The sequence below is a fragment of the Aulonocara sp. 'chitande type north' Nkhata Bay genome, linkage group LG20 (genome assembly GCF_057382095.1).
Source record: "Aulonocara sp. 'chitande type north' Nkhata Bay isolate Kocher_YH1m ecotype deep benthic linkage group LG20, A_spYH_male_GT1.1, whole genome shotgun sequence".
In the NCBI taxonomy this organism is placed as follows: domain Eukaryota; kingdom Metazoa; phylum Chordata; class Actinopteri; order Cichliformes; family Cichlidae; genus Aulonocara; species Aulonocara sp. 'chitande type north' Nkhata Bay.
In genome coordinates, this window is record NC_141363.1 from 37,991,746 (window position 1) to 38,010,363 (window position 18,618).

General features: G+C 36.0%; 1 long non-coding RNA gene across 1 annotated transcript; it reads left to right on the forward strand.

Annotated features, from left to right (window-relative positions):
• Positions 1 to 15,849: 15,849 nt before the first annotated feature.
• LOC147306250 (uncharacterized) lies at positions 15,850 to 18,576 on the forward strand. Its single transcript, XR_015126690.1, has 2 exons — positions 15,850 to 17,412; positions 17,842 to 18,576. It is a non-coding gene; the product is annotated as an uncharacterized LOC147306250 (long non-coding RNA).
• The last annotated feature ends 42 nt before the right edge of the window (positions 18,577 to 18,618 follow it).

The window sequence follows — 18,618 nt, forward strand, 5'->3', positions numbered from 1 at the left end:
AACTGCTGCTGTGTCCGCAGCGTTTGCTCTACAGGTATGATTTTACCCTCAAAACGTAGCCATGGCTGTCCTCTTTCATCCAATGTGTTTACTATTGTACTAGGTGTTATGGTTCTTTCATAAATGTCACCAATGCACAGCCTCCTCCCTCCAACTCTTCCATAGACTCTAATGTTAAAATGGCTCAGAAGGTTCGTTTGAAAATCAGAAGAGCATGGTGTCTTTCCACTGTCACCACGTCCATATAATAAACTCCACAGACATGAAAACTGAGAATTTGGTAGACTAGACATTGCTGTCGCTCACAGTGAAAGAATTTTGTCAATACGACTTTTACTTTTCATTTGGGAACGATTTGTTTCGGCCTGACTTTTCTGTTCATTTTAAGCAGCAAAAGTGAGGTGCATGTCTGTGTACGTGTGTATGGAGCCATTGGGTGCGGTCACTATAGCAACCAGGCTCACACCTGCCTGCTTAACGAGCTCTCTCTCTCACTCTGCCAAGATTCATCTTAAACACTTCTCTTTCAACTGCTGCTGTGTCCACAGTGTCACAGCCATCATTTTACCCTCAAAACGTCGCCATCGTTGTTCTTTTTCCAACATCTTGTCTTTCAAAGCTCAGAGATGTAAACTTTTTAAACTGTGTGGATCCAAGTGGAGGGATCACATTTTAGTCATTCAGTGATTCAAAGAATATGACCTTTTAATATTCTTTCAGATGTTTTCTGACTCTAAATGTTCTTTTCTCATTTCTTAGGTTTTTCTAATTTACAATTAAAACATTTTCAGCTTTTTTCCAACTTCTTCTTCTGTGTAACCTTCAGCTTTTAGCAGTTCAGCACTTTTGTTTTCAGGTTAAATTCGGGTTTTTTTTTTTTATCTCATTCAAAATTTTTAACTTAAATTCAGTAATTATTTCATTTCAATGCATACATTCAGATTCAAGCATTCACACTGCAGTTTCTTCAGAAAATGCACTTTCTAGTTCTATTTTATTATTATCTATTCCGTACGTTTTTTGAAAGCCTACTCCTTCAAAACCGTTCAACTTAGAAAAACCATTCAAACACCATTAGATTCCTATTCTTTTGGACACTGTTGCTTGTATTTTTCTCATTTTTAACATTTATATTTTTAATTTTATTCAACTTTATTCAACAAAAATTTCCCATGTATTTCAATGGGGAGACCCTTCAAATTCTCATTCAACTTACTCATTTTTAAACTCTTACTACTTCAACATACGTTCACATAGAGCCACCATTCAAACTTTAAAACGAAGACAAGACATTCAACTATTCAACTTGTATTTATCTTTTCAATATCTATTATACTTTTTCTTCAGTTCCAGTTTAAGTTTCATGATGTTTTTTCACCCGTTTCAGAGTTTATAATGGGTGTGTATGGGACGGAATGTTGGGGCTAGAGTGAGGCAGCTCAACTGCTAGAGTGAGAGGAGCAAAAAAAATTATCTTAAAATCTTTTTTAAAACTGCTGCTGTGTCCGCAGCGTTTGCTCTACAGGTATGATTTTACCCTCAAAACGTAGCCATGGCTGTCCTCTTTCATCCAATGTGTTTACTATTGTACTAGGTGTTATGGTTCTTTCATAAATGTCACCAATGCACAGCCTCCTCCCTCCAACTCTTCCATAGACTCTAATGTTAAAATGTCTCAGAAGGTTCGTTTGAAAATCAGAAGAGCATGGTGTCTTTCCACTGTCACCACGTCCATATAATAAACTCCACAGACATGAAAACTGAGAATTTGGTAGACTAGACATTGCTGTCGCTCACAGTGAAAGAATTTTGTCAATACGACCTATACTTTTCATTTGGGAGCGATTTGTTTCGGCCTGACTTTTCTGTTCATTTTAAGCAGCAAAAGTGAGGTGCATGTCTGTGTACGTGTGTATGGAGCCATTGGGTGCGGTCACTATAGCAACCAGGCTCACACCTGCCTGCTTAACGAGCTCTGCCTGCTACTGTACCAAGATTCATCTTAAGCACTTCTCTTTCAACTGCTGCTGTGTCCACAGTGTCACAGCCATCATTTTACCCTCAAATTGTCGCCATTATTGTTCTCTTTCCAACACCGTATCTTTCAAAGCTCAGGCATTTAAACTTTTTAAACTGTGTGGATCAAAGTGGAGGGATCACATTTTAGTCATTCAGTGATTCAAAGAATATGACCTTTTAATATTCATTCAGATGTTTTCTGACTCTAAATGTTCTTTTCTCATTTCTTAGGGTTTTCTAATTAGTGTGAATGCTTGAAAAGCATTCACAGTATTGTTGTTGTAATCTTTATTATTATAATATTTTATTATCTATTCCGTACGTTTTTTGAAAGCCTACTCCTTCAAAACCGTTCAACTTAGAAAAACCATTCAAACACCATTAGATTCCTATTCTTTTGGACATGATTGCTTGTATTTTTCTCATTTTTAACATTTATATTTTTAATTTTATTCAACTTTATTCAACAAAAATTTCCCATGTATTTCAATGGGGAGACCCTTCAAATTCTCATTCAACTTACTCATTTTTAAACTCTTACTACTTCAACATACGTTCACATAGAGCCACCATTCAAACTTTAAAACGAAGACAAGACATTCAACTATTCAACTTGTATTTATCTTTTCAATATCTATTATACTTTTTCTTCAGTTCCAGTTTAAGTTTCATGATGTTTTTTCACCCGTTTCAGAGTTTATAATGGGTGTGTATGGGACGGAATGTTGGGGCTAGAGTGAGGCAGCTCAACTGCTAGAGTGAGAGGAGCAAAAAAAATAATCTTAAAATCTTTTTTAAAACTGCTGCTGTGTCCGCAGCGTTTGCTCTACAGGTATGATTTTACCCTCAAAACGTAGCCATCGCTGTCCTCTTTCATCCAATGTGTTTACTATTGTACTAGGTGTTATGGTTCTTTCATAAATGTCACCAATGCACAGCCTCCTCCCTCCAACTCTTCCATAGACTCTAATGTTAAAATGGCTCAGAAGGTTCGTTTGAAAATCAGAAGAGCATGGTGTCTTTCCACTGTCACCACGTCCATATAATAAACTCCACAGGCATGAAAACTGAGAATTCAGTAGACTAGACATGGCTGTCGCTCACGGTGAAAGAATTTTGTCAATACGACTTTTACTTTTCATTTGGGAACGATTTGTTTCGGCCTGACTTTTCTGTTCATTTTAAGCAGCAAAAGTGAGGCGCATGTCTGTGTACGTGTGTATGGAGCCATTGGGTGCGGTCACTATAGCAACCAGGCTCACACCTGCCTGCTTAACGAGCTCTGCCTGCCACTGTACCAAGATTCATCTTAAACACTTCTCTTTCAACTGCTGCTGTGTCCACAGTGTTACAGCCATCATTTTACCCTCAAATTGTCGCCATTATTGTTCTCTTTCCAACACCGTATCTTTCAAAGCTCAGGCATTTAAACTTTTTAAACTGTGTGGATCAAAGTGGAGGGATCACAATTTGAGTCATTCAGTGATTCAAAGAATATGACCTTTTAATATTCATTCAGATGTTTTCTGACTCTAAATGTTCTTTTCTCATTTCTTAGGGTTTTCTAATTTACATTTAAAACATTTTCAGTTTTTTTCCAACTCCTTCTTCTGTGTAACCTTCAGCTTTTAGCAGTTCAGCACCTTTGTTTTCAGGTTAAATTCGTTTTTTTTTTTTTTTTAATCTCATTCAATATTTTTAACTCAAAATTCAGCAATTAATTCATTTCAGTGCATACATTCAGATTCAAGCATTCACACTGCAGTTTCTTCAGAAAATGCACTTTCTAGTTTACATTTAAAACATTTTCAGTTTTTTTCCAACTCCTTCTTCTGTGTAACCTTCAGCTTTTAGCAGTTCAGCACTTTTGTTTTCAGGTTAAATTCAGGTTTTTTTTTTAATCTCATTCAAGATTTTTAACTTAAATTCAGTAATTAATTCATTTCAGTGCATACATTCAGATTCAAGCATTCACACTGCAGTTTCTTCAGAAAATGCACTTTCTAGTTCTATTTTATTATTATTCTGTATTCCGTACGTTTTTTGTAATCTATCTCCTTCAAAACCGTTCAACTTAGAAAAACCATTCAAACACCGTTAGATTCCTATTCTTTTGGACAACATTGCTTCTATTTTTCTCATTTTTAACATTTATATTTTTAATTTTATTCAACTTTTTTCAACAAAAATTTATAATGTATTTCAATGGGGAGACCCTTCAAATTCTCATTCAACTTCCTCCTCTTTAAACTGTATCTACTTCCACATACATTGACATAGAGCCACCATTCAAACTTTAAAACGAAGACAAGACATTCAACTATTCAACTTGTATTTATCTTTTCAATATCTATTATACTTTTTCTTCAGTTCCAGTTTAAGTTTCATGATGTTTTTTCACCCGTTTCAGAGTTTATAATGGGTGTGTATGGGACGGAATGTTGGGGCTAGAGTGAGGCAGCTCAACTGCTAGAGTGAGAGGAGCAACAAAATTAATCTTAAAATCTTTTTTAAAACTGCTGCTGTGTCCGCAGCGTTTGCTCTACAGGTATGATTTTACCCTCAAAACGTAGCCATGGCTGTCCTCTTTCATCCAATGTGTTTACTATTGTACTAGGTGTTATGGTTCTTTCATAAATGTCACCAATGCACAGCCTCCTCCCTCCAACTCTTCCATAGACTCTAATGTTAAAATGGCTCAGGAGGTTCGTTTGAAAATCAGAAGAGCATGGTGTCTTTACACTGTCACCACGTCCATATAATAAGCTCCACAGGCATGAAAACTGAGAATTAGGTAGACTAGACATTGCTGTCGCTCACGGTGAAAGAATTTCGTCAATACGACCTATACTTTTCATTTGGGAGCGATTTGTTTCGGCCTGACTTTTCTGTTCATTTTAAGCAGCAAAAGTGAGGCGCATGTCTGTGTACGTGTGTATGGAGCCATTGGGTGCAGTCACTATAGCAACCAGGCTCACACCTGCCTGCTTAACGAGCTCTGCCTGCCACTGTGCCAAGATTCATCTTAAGCACTTCTCTTTCAACTGCTGCTGTGTCCACAGTGTTACAGCCATCATTTTACCCTCAAAACGTCGCCATCGTTGTTCTTTTTCCAACATCTTGTCTTTCAAAGCTCAGAGATGTAAACTTTTTAAACTGTGTGGGTCCAAGTGGAGGGATCACATTTTAGTCATTCAGTGATTCAAAGAATATGACCTTTTAATATTCTTTCAGATGTTTTCTGACTCTAAATGTTCTTTTCTCATTTCTTAGGGTTTTCTAATTTACATTTAAAACATTTTCAGTTTTTTTCCAACTCCTTCTTCTGTGTAACCTTCAGCTTTTAGCAGTTCAGCACCTTTGTTTTCAGGTTAAATTCGTTTTTTTTTTTTTTTTTTTTTTAATCTCATTCAATATTTTTAACTCAAAATTCAGCAATTAATTCATTTCAGTGCATACATTCAGATTCAAGCATTCACACTGCAGTTTCTTCAGAAAATGCACTTTCTAGTCTTTATTAGTGTGAATGCTTGAAAAGCATTCACAGTATTGTTATTCGAATCTTTATTATTATTATTATTATTATTATTATTATATTTTATTTTTCCGTACGTTTTTTCAAAGCCTACTCCTTCAAAACCGTTCAACTTAGAAAAACCATTCAAACACCGTTAGATTCCTATTCTTTTGGACAACACTGCTTCTATTTTTCATATTTTTAACATTTATATTTTTAATTTTATTCAACTTTATTCAACAAAAATTTATAATGTATTTCAATGGGGAGACCCTTCAAATCCTCATTCAACTTACTCATTTTTAAACTCTTACTACTTCCACATACATTGACATAGAGCCACCATTCAAACTTTAAAACGAAGACAAGACATTCAACTATTCAACTTGTATTTATCTTTTCAATATCTATTATACTTTTTCTTCAGTTCCAGTTTAACTTTCATGATGTTTTTTCACCCGTTTCAGAGTTTATAATGGGTGTGTATGGGACGGAATGTTGGGGCTAGAGTGAGACAGCTCAACTGCTAGAGTGAGAGGAGCAAAAAAATTAATCTTAAAATCTTTTTTAAAACTGCTGCTGTGTCCACAGCGTTTGCTCTACAGGTATGATTTTACCCTCAAAACGTAGCCATGGCTGTCCTCTTTCATCCAATGTGTTTACTATTGTACTAGGTGTTATGGTTCTTTCATAAATGTCACCAATGCACAGCCTCCTCCCTCCAACTCTTCCATAGACTCTAATGTTAAAATGGCTCAGAAGGTTCGTTTGAAAATCAGAAGAGCATGGTGTCTTTACACTGTCACCACGTCCATATAATAAACTCCACAGGCATGAAAACTGAGAATTAGGTAGACTAGACATGGCTGTCGCTCACGGTGAAAGAATTTTGTCAATACGACATGTACTTTTCATTTGGGAAGAATTTGTTTGGGCCTGACTTTTCTGTTCATTTTAAGCAGCAAAAGTGAGGTGCATGTCTGTGTACGTGTGTATGGAGCCATTGGGTGCAGTCACTATAGCAACCAGGCTCACACCTGCCTGCTTAACGAGCTCTGCCTGCCACTGTACCAAGATTCATCTTAAGCACTTCTCTTTCAACTGCTGCTGTGTCCACAGTGTTACAGCCATCATTTTACCCTCAAAACGTCGCCATCGTTGTTCTCTTTCCAACATCTTGTCTTTCAAAGCTCAGACATTTAAACTTTTTAAACTGTGTGGATCCAAGTGGAGGGATCACATTTTAGTCATTCAGTGATTCAAAGAATATGACCTTTTAATATTCTTTCAGATGTTTTCTGACTCTAAATGTTCTTTTCTCATTTCTTAGGGTTTTCTAATTTACATTTAAAACATTTTCAGTTTTTTTCCAACTCCTTCTGTGTAACCTTCAGCTTTTAGCAGTTCAGCACCTTTGTTTTCAGGTTAAATTCGGGTTTTTTTTTGTTTTTTTTTAATCTCATTCAATATTTTTAACTCAAAATTCAGCAATTAATTCATTTCAGTGCATACATTCAGATTCAAGCATTCACACTGCAGTTTCTTCAGAAAATGCACTTTCTAGTTATTAGTGTGAATGCTTGAAAAGCATTCACAGTATTGTTCTTCTAATCTTTATTAGTGTGAATGCTTGAAAAGCATTCACAGTATTGTTATTCGAATCTTTATTAGTGTGAATGCTTGAAAAGCATTCACAGTATTGTTCTTCTAATCTTTATTATTAGTGTGAATGCTTGAAAAGCATTCACAGTATTGTTCTTCTAATCTTTATTATTATATTTTCTTATTCCGTACGTTTTTTGAAAGCCTACTCCTTCAAAACCGTTCAACTTAGAAAAACCATTCAAACATCGTTAGATTCCTATTATTTTGGACATGACTGCTTCTATTTTTCTCATTTTTAACATTTATATTTTTAATTTTATTCAACTTTATTCAACAAAAATTTCCCATGTATTTCAATGGGGAGACCCTTCAAATTCTCATTCAACTTACTCATTTTTAAACTCTTACTACTTCCACATACATTGACATAGAGCCACCATTCAAACTTTAAAACGAAGACAAGACATTCAACTATTCAACTTGTATTTATCTTTTCAATATCTATTATACTTTTTCTTCAGTTCCAGTTTAAGTTTCATGATGTTTTTTCACCCGTTTCAGAGTTTATAATGGGTGTGTATGGGACGGAATGTTGGGGCTAGAGTGAGGCAGCTCAACTGCTAGAGTGAGAGGAGCAAAAAAATTAATCTTAAAATCTTTTTTAAAACTGCTGCTGTGTCCGCAGCGTTTGCTCTACAGGTATGATTTTACCCTCAAAACGTAGCCATGGCTGTCCTCTTTCATCCAATGTGTTTACTATTGTCCTAGGTGTTATGGTTCTTTCATAAATGTCACCAATGCACAGCCTCCTCCCTCCAACTCTTCCATAGACTCTAATGTTAAAATGGCTCAGAAGGTTCGTTTGAAAATCAGAAGAGCATGGTGTCTTTACACTGTCACCACGTCCATATAATAAACTCCACAGACATGAAAACTGAGAATTTGGTAGACTAGACATTGCTGTCGCTCACAGTGAAAGAATTTTGTCAATACGACTTTTACTTTTCATTTGGGAACGATTTGTTTCGGCCTGACTTTTCTGTTCATTTTAAGCAGCAAAAGTGAGGTGCATGTCTGTGTCCGTGTGTATGGAGCCATTGGGTGCGGTCACTATAGCAACCAGGCTCACACCTGCCTGCTTAACGAGCTCTCTCTGCCACTCTGCCAAGATTCATCTTAAACACTTCTCTTTCAACTGCTGCTGTGTCCACAGTGTTAAAGCCATCATTTTACCCTCAAAACGTCGCCATCGTTGTTCTTTTTCCAACATCTTGTCTTTCAAAGCTCAGAGATGTAAACTTTTTAAACTGTGTGGGTCCAAGTGGAGGGATCACATTTTAGTCATTCAGTGATTCAAAGAATATGACCTTTTAATATTCTTTCAGATGTTTTCTGACTCTAAATGTTCTTTTCTCATTTCTTAGGTTTTTCTAATTTACAATTAAAACATTTTCAGCTTTTTTCCAACTTCTTCTTCTGTGTAACCTTCAGCTTTTAGCAGTTCAGCACTTTTGTTTTCAGGTTAAATTCGGGGTTTTTTTTTTTTATCTCATTCAAAATTTTTAACTTAAATTCAGTAATTATTTCATTTCAATGCATACATTCAGATTCAAGCATTCACACTGCAGTTTCTTCAGAAAATGCACTTTCTAGTTAGTGTGAATGCTTGAAAAGCATTCACAGTATTGTTATTCTAATCTTTATTATTATTATTATATTTTATTTTTCCGTACGTTTTTTGAAAGCCTACTCCTTCAAAACCGTTCAACTTAGAAAAACCATTCAAACACCGTTAGATTCCTATTCTTTTGGACAATACTGCTTCTATTTTTCATATTTTTAACATTTATATTTTTAATTTTATTCAACTTTATTCAACAAAAATTTATAATGTATTTCAATGGGGAGACCCTTCAAATCCTCATTCAACTTACTCATTTTTAAACTCTTACTACTTCCACATACATTGACATAGAGCCACCATTCAAACTTTAAAACGAAGACAAGACATTCAACTATTCAACTTGTATTTATCTTTTCAATATCTATTATACTTTTTCTTCAGTTCCAGTTTAAGTTTCATGATGTTTTTTCACCCGTTTCAGAGTTTATAATGGGTGTGTATGGGACGGAATGTTGGGGCTAGAGTGAGACAGCTCAACTGCTAGAGTGAGAGGAGCAAAAAAATTAATCTTAAAATATTTTTTAAAACTGCTGCTGTGTCCACAGCGTTTGCTCTACAGCCACCATTTTACCCTCAAAACGTAGCCATCGCTGTCCTCTTTCATCCAATGTGTTTACTATTGTCCTAGGTGTTATGGTTCTTTCATAAATGTCACCAATGCACAGCCTCCTCCCTCCAACTCTTCCATAGACTCTAATGTTAAAATGGCTCAGAAGGTTCTTTTGAAAATCAGAAGAGCATGGTGTCTTTCCACTGTCACCACGTCCATACAATAAACTCCACAGGCATGAAAACCGAGAATTCAGTAGACTAGACATTGCTGTCGCTCACGGTGAAAGAATTTTGTCAATACGACTTGTACTTTTCATATGGGAACGATTTGTTTCGGCCTGACTTTTCTGTTCATTTTAAGCAGCAAAAGTGAGGTGCATGTCTGTGTACGTGTGTATGGAGCCCTTGGGTGCGGTCACTATAGCAACCAGGCTCACACCTGCCTGCTTAACGAGCTCTCTCTCTCTCTCTGCCAAGATTCATCTTAAACACTTCTCTTTCAACTGCTGCTGTGTCCACAGTGTTAAAGCCATCATTTTACCCTCAAAACGTCGCCATCGTTGTTCTTTTTCCAACATCTTGTCTTTCAAAGCTCAGAGATGTAAACTTTTTAAACTGTGTGGGTCCAAGTGGAGGGATCACATTTTAGTCATTCAGTGATTCAAAGAATATGACCTTTTAATATTCATTCAGATGTTTTCTGACTCTAAATGTTCTTTTCTCATTTCTTAGGGTTTTCTAATTTACATTTAAAACATTTTCAGTTTTTTTCCAACTCCTTCTTCTGTGTAACCTTCAGCTTTTAGCAGTTCAGCACCTTTGTTTTCAGGTTAAATTCGTGTTTTTTTTTTGTTTTTTTTTTAATCTCATTCAATATTTTTAACTCAAAATTCAGCAATTAATTCATTTCAGTGCATACATTCAGATTCAAGCATTCACACTGCAGTTTCTTCAGAAAATGCACTTTCTAGTTAGTGTGAATGCTTGAAAAGCATTCACAGTATTGTTATTCTAATCTTTATTATTATTATTATTATATTTTATTTTTCCGTACGTTTTTTGTAAGCCTACTCCTTCAAAACCGTTCAACTTAGAAAAACCATTCAAACACCGTTAGATTCCTATTCTTTTGGACAACACTGCTTCTATTTTTCATATTTTTAACATTTATATTTTTAATTTTATTCAACTTTATTCAACAAAAATTTATAATGTATTTCAATGGGGAGACCCTTCAAATCCTCATTCAACTTACTCATTTTTAAACTCTTACTACTTCCACATACATTGACATAGAGCCACCATTCAAACTTTAAAACGAAGACAAGACATTCAACTATTCAACTTGTATTTATCTTTTCAATATCTATTATACTTTTTCTTCAGTTCCAGTTTAAGTTTCATGATGTCTTTTCACCCGTTTCAGAGTTTATAATGGGTGTGTATGGGACGGAATGTTCGGGCTAGAGTGAGAGAGCTCAACTGCTAGAGTGAGAGGAGCAAAAAAATTAATCTTAAAATCTTTTTTAAAACTGCTGCTGTGTCCGCAGCGTTTGCTCTACAGGTATGATTTTACCCTCAAAACGTAGCCATGGCTGTCCTCTTTCATCCAATGTGTTTACTATTGTACTAGGTGTTATGGTTCTTTCATAAATGTCACCAATGCACAGCCTCCTCCCTCCAACTCTTCCATAGACTCTAATGTTAAAATGGCTCAGAAGGTTCGTTTGAAAATCAGAAGAGCATGGTGTCTTTCCACTGTCACCACGTCCATATAATAAGCTCCACAGGCATGAAAACTGAGAATTAGGTAGACTAGACATTGCTGTCGCTCACGGTGAAAGAATTTTGTCAATACGACTTTTACTTTTCATTTGGGAGCGATTTGTTTCGGCCTGACTTTTCTGTTCATTTTAAGCAGCAAAAGTGAGGCGCATGTCTGTGTACGTGTGTATGGAGCCATTGGGTGCGGTCACTATAGCAACCAGGCTCACACCTGCCTGCTTAACGAGCTCTGCCTGCCACTGTGCCAAGATTCATCTTAAGCACTTCTCTTTCAACTGCTGCTGTGTCCACAGTGTTACAGCCATCATTTTACCCTCAAATTGTCGCCATTATTGTTCTCTTTCCAACACCGTGTCTTTCAAAGCTCAGGCATTTAAACTTTTTAAACTGTGTGGATCAAAGTGGAGGGATCACATTTGAGTCATTCAGTGATTCAAAGAATATGACCTTTTAATATTCATTCAGATGTTTTCTGACTCTAAATGTTCTTTTCTCATTTCTTAGGGTTTTCTAATTTACATTTAAAACATTTTCAGTTTTTTTCCAACTTCTTCTTCTGTGTAACGTTCAGCTTTTAGCAGTTCAGCACCTTTGTTTTCAGGTTAAATTCGGGTTTTTTTTTATCTCATTCAATATTTTTAACTCAAAATTCAGTAATTAATTCATTTCAGTGCATACATTCAGATTCAAGCATTCACACTGCAGTTTCTTCAGAAAATGCACTTTCTAGTTATTATATTTTATCTATTCCGTACGTTTTTTGTACTCCTACTCCTTCAAAACCGTTCAACTTAGAAAAACCATTCAAACACCATTAGATTCCTATTCTTTTGGACATGACTGCTTCTACTTTTCTCATTTTTAACATTTATATTTTTAATTTTATTCAACTTTATTCAACAAAAATTTCCCATGTATTTCAATGGGGAGACCCTTCAAATTCTCATTCAACTTACTCATTTTTAAACTCTTACTACTTCCACATACATTGACATAGAGCCACCATTCAAACTTTAAAACGAAGACAAGACATTCAACTATTCAACTTGTATTTATCTTTTCAATATCTATTATACTTTTTCTTCAGTTCCAGTTTAAGTTTCATGATGTTTTTTCACCCGTTTCAGAGTTTATAATGGGTGTGTATGGGACGGAATGTTGGGGCTAGAGTGAGACAGCTCAACTGCTAGAGTGAGAGGAGCAAAAAAATTAATCTTAAAATCTTTTTTAAAACTGCTGCTGTGTCCACAGCGTTTGCTCTACAGGTATGATTTTACCCTCAAAACGTAGCCATGGCTGTCCTCTTTCATCCAATGTGTTTACTATTGTACTAGGTGTTATGGTTCTTTCATAAATGTCACCAATGCACAGCCTCCTCCCTCCAACTCTTCCATAGACTCTAATGTTAAAATGGCTCAGAAGGTTCGTTTGAAAATCAGAAGAGCGTGGTGTCTTTCCACTGTCACCACGTCCATATAATAAACTCCACAGACATGAAAACTGAGAATTTGGTAGACTAGACATTGCTGTCGCTCACAGTGAAAGAATTTTGTCAATACGACTTTTACTTTTCATTTGGGAACGATTTGTTTCGGCCTGACTTTTCTGTTCATTTTAAGCAGCAAAAGTGAGGTGCATGTCTGTGTCCGTGTGTATGGAGCCATTGGGTGCGGTCACTATAGCAACCAGGCTCACACCTGCCTGCTTAATGAGCTCTGCCTGCCACTGTACCAAGATTCATCTTAAACACTTCTCTTTCAACTGCTGCTGTGTCCACAGTGTTAAAGCCATCATTTTACCCTCAAAACGTCGCCATCGTTGTTCTTTTTCCAACATCTTGTCTTTCAAAGCTCAGAGATGTAAACTTTTTAAACTGTGTGGGTCCAAGTGGAGGGATCACATTTTAGTCATTCAGTGATTCAAAGAATATGACCTTTTAATATTCTTTCAGATGTTTTCTGACTCTAAATGTTCTTTTCTCATTTCTTAGGTTTTTCTAATTTACAATTAAAACATTTTCAGCTTTTTTCCAACTTCTTCTTCTGTGTAACCTTCAGCTTTTAGCAGTTCAGCACTTTTGTTTTCAGGTTAAATTCAGGTTGTTTTTTTTTTTTTATCTCATTCAAAATTTTTAACTCAAAATTCAGCAATTAATTCATTTCAGTGCATACATTCAGATTCAAGCATTCACACTGCAGTTTCTTCAGAAAATGCACTTTCTAGTTAGTGTGAATGCTTGAAAAGCATTCACAGTATTGTTATTCGAATCTTTATTATTATTATTATATTTTATCTATTCCGTACGTTTTTTGTAATCCTACTCCTTCAAAACCGTTCAACTTAGAAAAACCATTCAAACACCGTTAGATTCCTATTCTTTTGGACAACACTGCTTCTATTTTTCAAATTTTTAACATTTATATTTTTAATTTTATTCAACTTTATTCAACAAAAATTTATAATGTATTTCAATGGGGAGACCCTTCAAATCCTCATTCAACTTACTCATTTTTAAACTCTTACTACTTCCACATACATTGACATAGAGCCACCATTCAAACTTTAAAACGAAGACAAGACATTCAACTATTAAACTTGTATTTATCTTTTCAATATCTATTATACTTTTTCTTCAGTTCCAGTTTAAGTTTCATGATGTTTTTTCACCCGTTTCAGAGTTTATAATGGGTGTGTATGGGACGGAATGTTGGGGCTAGAGTGAGACAGCTCAACTGCTAGAGTGAGAGGAGCAAAAAAATTAATCTTAAAATCTTTTTTAAAACTGCTGCTGTGTCCACAGCGTTTGCTCTACAGGTATGATTTTACCCTCAAAACGTAGCCATGGCTGTCCTCTTTCATCCAATGTGTTTACTATTGTACTAGGTGTTATGGTTCTTTCATAAATGTCACCAATGCACAGCCTCCTCCCTCCAACTCTTCCATAGACTCTAATGTTAAAATGGCTCAGAAGGTTCGTTTGAAAATCAGAAGAGCATGGTGTCTTTACACTGTCACCACGTCCATATAATAAACTCCACAGGCATGAAAACTGAGAATTTGGTAGACTAGACATGGCTGTCGCTCACGGTGAAAGAATTTTGTCAATACGACATGTACTTTTCATTTGGGAAGAATTTGTTTGGGCCTGACTTTTCTGTTCATTTTAAGCAGCAAAAGTGAGGTGCATGTCTGTGTACGTGTGTATGGAGCCATTGGGTGCGGTCACTATAGCAACCAGGCTCACACCTGCCTGCTTAACGAGCTCTGCCTGCCACTGTACCAAGATTCATCTTAAGCACTTCTCTTTCAACTGCTGCTGTGTCCACAGTGTTACAGCCATCATTTTACCCTCAAATTGTCGCCATTATTGTTCTCTTTCCAACACCGTATCTTTCAAAGCTCAGGCATTTAAACTTTTTAAACTGTGTGGATCAAAGTGGAGGGATCACATTTGAGTCATTCAGTGATTCAAAGAATATGACCTTTTAATATTCATTCAGATGTTTTCTGACTCTAAATGTTCTTTTCTCATTTCTTAGGTTTTTCTAATTTACAATTAAAACATTTTCAGCTTTTTTCCAACTTCTTCTTCCGTGTAACCTTCAGCTTTTAGCAGTTCAGCACTTTTGTTTTCAGGTTAAATTCGGGTTGTTTTTTTTTTATCTCATTCAAGATTTTTAACTTAAATTCAGTAATTAATTCATTTCAGTGCATACATTCAGATTCAAGCATTCACACTGCAGTTTCTTCAGAAAATGCACTTTCTAGTTAGTGTGAATGCTTGAAAAGCATTCACAGTATTGTTCTTCTAATCTTTATTCTATTTTATTCTGTATTCCGTACGTTTTTTGTACTCCTACTCCTTCAAAACCGTTCAACTTAGAAAAACCATTCAAACACCATTAGATTCCCCTTCTTTTGGACATGACTGCTTCTATTTTTCTCATTTTTAACATTTATATTTTTAATTTTATTCAACTTTATTCAACAAAAATTTCCCAAAATTTCCCATGTATTTCAATGGGGAGACCCTTCAAATTCTCATTCAACTTATTCATTTTTAAACTCTTACTACTTCCACATACATTGACATAGAGCCACCATTCAAACTTTAAAACGAAGACAAGACATTCAACTATTCAACTTGTATTTATCTTTTCAATATCTATTATACTTTTTCTTCAGTTCCAGTTTAAGTTTCATGATGTTTTTTCACCCGTTTCAGAGTTTATAATGGGTGTGTATGGGACGGAATGTTGGGGCTAGAGTGAGGCAGCTCAACTGCTAGAGTGAGAGGAGCAAAAAAATTAATCTTAAAATCTTTTTTAAAACTGCTGCTGTGTCCGCAGCGTTTGCTCTACAGGTATGATTTTACCCTCAAAACGTAGCCATCGCTGTCCTCTTTCATCCAATGTGTTTACTATTGTACTAGGTGTTATGGTTCTTTCATAAATGTCACCAATGCGCAGCCTCCTCCCTCCAACTCTTCCATAGACTCTAATGTTAAAATGGCTCAGAAGGTTCGTTTGAAAATCAGAAGAGCATGGTGTCTTTACACTGTCACCACGTCCATATAAGAAACTCCACAGGCATGAAAACTGAGAATTCAGTAGACTAGAAGCTGCTGTCGCTCACGGTGAAAGAATTTCGTCAATACGACTTGTACTTTTCATATGGGAACGATTTGTTTCGGCCTGACTTTTCTGTTCATTTTAAGCAGCAAAAGTGAGGTGCATGTCTGTGTCGTGTGTATGGAGCCATTGTCACTATAGCAACCAGGCTCACACCTGCCTGCTTAACGAGCTCTCTCTCACTCTGCCAAGGTTAAACCTAAAAATGTTAGATTGTAGTAAGATTAACTTTTTCAAAAGTACAATAAGACAGATTTGACAGGGTTTTGCCACAGATTAATAGTTTGTCACTAGTTAGTATATGCCAACTAAGTAGAGCATTGTGATTGGCACAAAGGTTTTTCAGATCTGGGCAGTTGGAGTCAGTTGATGACTTCAAAATCATCCTTTCTGACTGGATAATTAAAGCTCTCAGCATCTATCGGTCTGTAGTTAATTTCCCCACCTTTTAACTAACGTTTAACTAACCTAATCTCATTTAATGTCTCTGTTTATAGTCTGTATAGTTTATCTCCCCACGAATACACTCAAAGTAGTCTTAAAATAAAACCCACAAAACAGTTCAAGATTTAATACTTTTTATTTGCTCATTTAATGCCAGTTGCCCTGTTTTTCTGTATGTCACTCATTCGCTTATACTTGGGCAAAAAGGACCAATTTTTACACTAGTATAGTGTATTTTTTCCCTCTATCTCTCTATGTCTGTCACACACAGAGACCAACACACAGACATGTATATGCTCATTATTGCTGTTCAAACTGATGGTCAAATTTCCAAGCACCACCTGAACGCCTCATCTGTTTTTAACCTATCACTGGACCAACTGTCGTCATTCCGCTTTGCTCTCTGCTGTGGTAAGTACAGTACACTCAGTACTGCAGTGTTTTATTTTTATGATGGAAAAAATACATGTTTGACATTTAAACTCACATATCAAGTCCAACAGAGTTAAAAACAATTCAAAGAAGAAAGAAAGAAAAAAGAATAACCTTCGCTATCATTTATATACGTTTATTACGTTTTGCTGTTAGCAGCAGTGCTAACGCTAGCTTCAATGCTAATGCTAGCAACAATGCTAACGCTAGCTATAGTGCTAACACTAGCCTTAGCAGTTGTTAACTGACAAAAATAATATTCCTGTGATATTTCTTGCTGGTCAGTGAGACAAAAGTAAGAAATTAGCTTTATTATTGCCATTGTGGCTCAGTTTTAACAGTAAGAGTGCTAGCGCTAGCAGCATTGCTAGCGCTAGCAGCATTGCTAACGCTAGCTGCAATGCTAACGCTAGCTGCAATGCTAACGCTAGCTGCAATGCTAACACTAACTGAAGTGCTAATGCTAGCCGGAATGCTAGCGCTAGCAGCAATGCTAAGGCTAGTAACAGTCTAACAGTAGCCTTACATAAGTGGCAATACTTCAGTTAACTAGTTTGAATTGTAAAATGACTGCTGTATCAGTTGGTGTGCTATATTACTCTATAATTACCCTGCTGACTAGAAGTTCAGTGTATCATGTCGTGTGGGCTTTGTATTTCTGTTAGTCTGATAACACTGTACAGACAACTAACGTATTATTTCTCGTTTCTTTCAGGAACCTGACTGACACTGTGCTTTGCCTGGTAGGTGTGCACATACTGTAAGAGAAGTAGACCAAAATAAAAAAATAATATGACTAATATAAGCTGTAAAGTGATGGGTTCAAACTTTGTGCTAGACCTTTTAAACACAATTTTATAATAAATACACATAAGTGCAGCTTAACAATTGGGCTAAAATATTTTTTTCGTACATTTTTGTAGTCACACTACATGTGATTAATTAATGATTCACTCAATCATATTTGTATTTAAAAATATTATTGCTGAATTTAATTAAATATTTATTCTTTTAAAAAGTGCCCAATTATGCAACTTTTTGCACATGGCAGCCGACAACAGTTTAGCTTGAATATTTGTTTTGTCCTTTTGCAGTAGTCACATTTAGTTCATACAATTACCATGTGATATAATTTTAATAAAATTATTATTTTTTTCTTGTTTTTTGTTCAGAGTGTGTAGAAGAAGAAGAACAAGGACCAGATCTCCAGTCTTCTCTCTCACATCCCAACCCCCCAACCCCTCTATCCTCTGCCCTGCTCCACCTATTGTCTCTGCCTTCTTTCCATCTGTATTTCACTCTGTGGTTTGTGAGAAATTTTGCCAAACCAACAATCCTTTTGCGGTTTGATTTAAAGCCGTGTCTCTCCTGCTCTGTCTGTTCTCTCTGCTAAATTTTCTCTCTACCTGTTTTTCACTCTTGGCTTGCTGCTGAAAAACGCCAAGCCAACAAAGCAATAAAGAGTGCATATTTTGCCTCAACCTATGAACAAACTGAACAAACAAAGAAAAATCTGCGGTTTGATTTAAAGCCGTGTCTCTCCTGCTCTGTCTGTTCTCACTGCTAAATTTTCTCTCTACCTGTTTTTCACTCTTGGCTTGCTGCTGAAAAACGCCAAGCCATTAAAGCAATAAAGAGTGCATATATTGCCTCTACCTGAGAACAAACTGAACAAACAAAGAAAACTAATTCACGGTTTGATTGTGATTTCCCAGCCGTGTCTCTCCTGCTCTGCCTGTTCTCTCTTCTAAATTTTCTCTCTACCTGTTTTTCACTCTTGGCTTGCTGCTGAAAAATGCCAAGCCAATAAAGAGAGTGCATAATATTCTCTCAACTGAAGAACAAACTGTCAAACGAAAGACAACTGTTTAAGACAAATAAAAACTGAAATATAAAAACAAAGACAACATCTCCTGGTGTGTGCCACTCTTGTGAACATATTTTCTAGA